Raw genomic sequence first — 5,223 nt, 5'->3', positions numbered from 1 at the left:
CCATTTCTCTCCCTCCAGATCCTGTAGTTTTCAGCAATGTATCACAGTTATTCCACCTCTGCCAATGCAGCAACTCTTGCCTTTTCGACAGTACTTGGCATGGATGATTGGAGAGAGCAGACACAGTACACATCCTCAATTGTGGAGGGAGGCTGGACCAATCAAAAGGCCGGTGCTAGATGTCATGTTTATCCTGTTGCTCAAAGTTCTATAGTCCCCAGTGACTGTGACATTCCCCTCCTTTCCTTGTCCCCACCGTCGGAGCCACGGTGCCGGTGCTGATTAACTTTTGCCTATCCTACTCTCATGGTCTGAATAATCCTCTTCTACCTGCCTTTAATCCACCCTACACATTCAGTTCACCCTGATTCTATCCTGCCCCAGCCTCCAAACTCTGGGGCCCTTCATTCCTTGCCAAGTAACCCTATGATTTAAGAGCCTTCACACCGTGGTCCCAGAAGATGTTTTCACCCTGACTCATACTGTCCCTTATGTATCAAATGTCCCACAACCTGTGCAATCGAGCGGCACACGCCTAACTTACTCTGATTTTTATTTTCCTACCTTCGTCCCTCAGTAAGACCCTACCCAGACTTCGAGGTTTATGTCAAATAACAATTATTCTGGGACGTTTTTTATTTCACCAGTTGGATATGATTTCCTTTCTTTTGACTTCTTTTTTTTGAGACAGGGTCTCACTCTGTCACCCAAGCTGTGTGATCATGGCTCACTGCGGCCTTGGCTTCCAGGTTCAAGTGATCCTCCCACCTCAGGCTCCCAACTAGCTGGTACTATAGGTGTGTGCCACCATGCCCAGCCAATTTTTAATTTTTGTAGAGATGGGGTCTTGCTATGTCACCCAGGCTGGTCTCAAACTCCTGTGCTCAAGCAATCTGCCTACCTTGGCCTCGTAAAGTGCTAGGAATGAGCCACCTCGCCGGGCCCCCTTCTTTTGATTTTTACTCAGGTTCTGTTCTGCCCTTTGTATTAGGCTCGTTATGTGCTGGTCTAACTGCCTGATTAGAAGCCCCTGAAGGCAGGAAGGTCAACATTCACCTTTGCTTGCCCCCAAATTATATTCAGAGTGAACCAGGCAACCAGCTCCTTCTGCTAGGAGTCTGCAGTATAGCAGTCCACACTAGTAGCTGCAGCGCCTTATCTGAGACCCTGGTACCAGAATCAACGTGGAAAATCCCAAAACGTCAACACAATTAAATATTTACCTATGTTCATTTTCTGCTATATTGCAAATTACCAGCAACTTACTGGCTTCATATAATACCCACTTATCAGTTCACAGCTCTTTAAGTGACAAGTCTGGAACTATATGGCTGGGTCCTCTGCTTAGGGCATCGCAAGCTTGAAATCTAGGTGTTGGCCTCACTGAGTTCTTATCTGGAGGTGACGAGAAAACAATCCACTTTGAGCTTTTTCCTGTTGATATAATTCAGCTCTCTGTGGTCATAAGACTAAAGTCCTCATTATCATGGAATCAGGCCCATTGCGATCATCTTTCTTTCTTAAGGTCACCCATGTCATAAAACAGCACCTAATTATGGGAATAAAATCCATGGTATTTCCAGGGTGTATACACAAAGGGGGAGGCAGGAAACCCTGGGTCCGTCTTAGAATCTTGCCCACCACATAGCTTTAAATATAAACGTGAGGCACTGGTGAGCTGAGGACAAATCTACTTCTGGACAAATGGTAGCTGGGGAGGCCACTGTGTTCTTTAATGAGTCTAGAAAGATGTCCAAGAGAAGGGAAAGCTTAGGAGTTCTTGGAAAGTTGGGAGGGTCCTGGAATTTCTGAAGATGACTTGACGGTATGGAGGGGTGGGTTTTCCCCCTGAAAAAATGGTGAAAGGGGGTTCAGTGAATGGATGAGAAGTGCAGGGAGTGGATGGGAGTGAGGACACCGAAGGAACCGGAGACTGGCATGGGCAGCAGAGCAGCAGGGAATGAGACTCAGCCGGGAGCCCCGAGTCAGGGCTGTGATTCTGAGCAGCAGTGTGGGGAAGGTGCTGGCTCGGCTGAGGCCCTCAGCAGAGGGGACCACCTCAGTGGACGTGCTGGAGTGAGTGGAGGATCCTTCTGAGATGAGTCTACAGGAGGCTGGCAGGAGCTGTGCAGCCTACAGGAAGTCCACCAGGTGGCGCGGAGGGAGACTGAGGAAGGCAGGGGCTTTGGCTGCCCGGCCACGGTGAGGGTGAGATTCCCCAGAAGAATGTATTGCAAAGAACTCTTGGCTATCGATAAACCAGGAAACATTTTCCAAGACACTACAGAGCCCAAGGCGGAGCCAAGTGCGAGCCCAGGGGGCAAGAAGTTAGCTGCTGACTCACCCCGTGACTGCAGGCACCTTACTTGGCCTCTCACTGCCTTTGTTTCCTGATCTATAAAGTGGAGACTAACAATAACTCTACCACTGCTCAGTCTAATTCGTGCATAGAAAACACTTTGCAGTCACTGGCTACCAGGAATATGCCTCTTCCTTTTCCAGGGCTCTGCACTGTGGCTTCACCTGTAACCTGAATTAACCATTCGCTGCTGGGGAAGAACACCACACAGGTGCAGCAGCCTGTTGTGGCCCAGCCCTCGGCCAGGCTTGTTCAGAGACCCCTTCCCAAGCTGAGCTCTGGGCCTCAGGAGATTCACATCCAAACTGTGTGTAAATCAAACAGCAATTCTTGTTTAGGAGACCCCTTTGTGTGACATAATCTCCTGCTAGATTCCTTCCTGGAGGAATTTTTTTGGGGCTTCCAGGTGAGGAAGTTTCCCCAAGTCATATGTAATTCAACATTCACTTTCACCCCATCATCATTTTGTTAGACAAAGCCCAGTGTCGCTGTTGAAAACTTACCAAATGGTAAGGCTACTTTTATAGCTTTGAAACAAGAGCCAAGCATTTGCTCCCATCCCAAAGATCCCATAGATGTACTTTGGGTGATGGTTGTAGGAATCTACGGGCAGGTGTAAGTTCGTCTCCTTCCTGGGCCTGGATCAAGTCTAAAAACTCTCAAGACAATATTGGGCAGCTGTTGACAAGTTCTAGAACTTTCCAGCTCTCCACAAGTGCTTAGAAAGAAAGGTGGGCTGCTTTATCAAGGATTTTAAGAAGTGAGCAGTAATTTGAACTGAGGAGAAGCTCAAAGGGAAGGGATTTGATGCCAGCTTCCATATCCCAGCAGAAGCCAGGACAAACCCTGGCAGAGAAGTGATGTAGCCCAGGCTGCCTCACGATGCATCGAACCTCAGAGAGCAGTCACAACCAACCACTGGCTTTTGTTCCAACCTCATGAGGACAGTGTCGGGAGCTCCTTGCATCCTGACCTGGAAGGTCCTTCTATGCCAGGACACATCTTGTGACCTGAAGGTGCTCCACTAATGAACCAGCAACGTCTAGGGACTGACTGGATCTTCCCCATGTGTGGTCCCGGAACACAGTCAGGCCACGCAGTTGGGCAGCAGGGTAGAGAGCAGTGCGAGGCTGCTCTTTGTGGGTCCACCTTCCCCCAACTCCCAGGAGAGAGGCAGGGCCTGAAGGGCTATTCTGAGAGGTGGTGATGGGCTGAGCATGGGCCATGGAGCCCTGTAATCACTCTCAGGGTGGCCTGGAGCAGGCTGAGAGTCTTCTGGAGTTTCCAAGTGGGCAGGCTTGTCTTTATCCAGAGCCCAAGGACTCCTGCAGTCTCTCTGCTCAACCTGGGAGGCCCTTTCAGAATTTTTCTAGAACCGAGCAGAGTCTGGCTATATCTTCACCTCTGGGTGGCTTTGCTCCCAGTGATTCAAGTTGGTACCTATCTTTGTGTTCCTAAACATACCACCTTAGCCTCTGGAACTCTATGAGGCCCCTGCTTCATGAGCCGCAGGAATTTACCAATTTGCTTAATTCCAGGGTTGCTTTATAGGGAGGAATACTCCCACCAACTCCACCACTGAGGGGCCATCAGACTTTGGGCCAGTCATAGCACTGCTTGGGACCTCAATTTCCTCATCAGTAGAATGAGGAAACTGGGCTAGATGACCTCTAATGTGTATTTGGGCTCCAACATCTGCTCATCTATGATCTTACCATTCTGAGGCTTCCCTGGAGAGCTTCAGTTATTCATTCAACAAATGTTTATTCAGGAACTTCTGTGCTAGGTCCTGGGAGGCACCGTGAATGAGATGTGGTCACTGTCCTCAAGGAGTTCACAATCTAGTAAAAATTCAAATTAAGAAAAAAAAGACATGTATGTCTAACTGTTAAACAGTGTGCAATCAGTGGAGTAAGCTGGGACAGTTGTAGGGCTATTTCATTGTTTCCTGATTCTAGGGATCACTTCTCTTCATTGTCTGATGGCCAGTGTCTGGGAAACTGCTGTTTCACATATTTTGTCTGGTGTGTGTGTTTCACATATTTTGCCTGGTGTGTGTGTGTGGGGGGGGGCGGGGGTGTTGATTCAGTCAGGAAGGTAAATTTAGTCTCCCTGGCTCCATATTGGCTAGCAGCAGAAGTCCCAGCAAACATTTTTTTTTTTTTAAAGACAGGGTCTTGAGCCGGGCGCGGTGGCTCAAGCCTGTAATCCCAGCACTTTGGGAGGCCCAGGTGGGTGGATCACAAGGTCAAGAGATCGAGACCATCCTGGTCAACATGGTGAAACCCCGTCTCTACTAAAAATACAAAAAATTAGCTGGGCATGGTGGCGCATGCCTGTAATCCCAGCTACTCAGGAGGCTGAGGCAGGAGAATTGCCTGAGCCCAGGAGGCGGAGGTTGCGGTGAGCCGAGATCACGCCATTGCACTCCAGCCTGGGTAACAAGAGTGAAACTCCGTCTCAAGAAAAAAAAAAAGAAAAAAAAATAATAATAAAGACAGGGTCTTGCTCTGTTGCCCAGGCTGGAACACAGTGGCACAAACACAGCTCACTGCAGCCCCAATTTCCTGGGCTCAAGAGATCCTCCCACCTTAGCCTCCTATGTAGGGACTACAGGCTGCATCATCCCATAGCAAGAGAGCAAAAGAGTGACAGAGCGAGAGAGCGAGCGAGAGAGATAGTAGAAGGGGGCCAAACAACCTTTTTACAACCAACCTACTCTTGCGATAACAGTATTAATCCATTCATTCTGCCCTCATGGCCTGGGACTACAGGCACATGCCACCATGCCCAGTTAACTTTTTATTTTGTAGAGATAAATAGGGGTCTTGCTATGTTGCTCAGTCTGGTCTCAAACCCCTGGG

This window comes from Saimiri boliviensis, chromosome 4 (assembly GCF_048565385.1).
Source record: "Saimiri boliviensis isolate mSaiBol1 chromosome 4, mSaiBol1.pri, whole genome shotgun sequence".
NCBI lineage: Eukaryota > Metazoa > Chordata > Mammalia > Primates > Cebidae > Saimiri > Saimiri boliviensis.
This window is presented reverse-complemented; position numbering follows the sequence as displayed.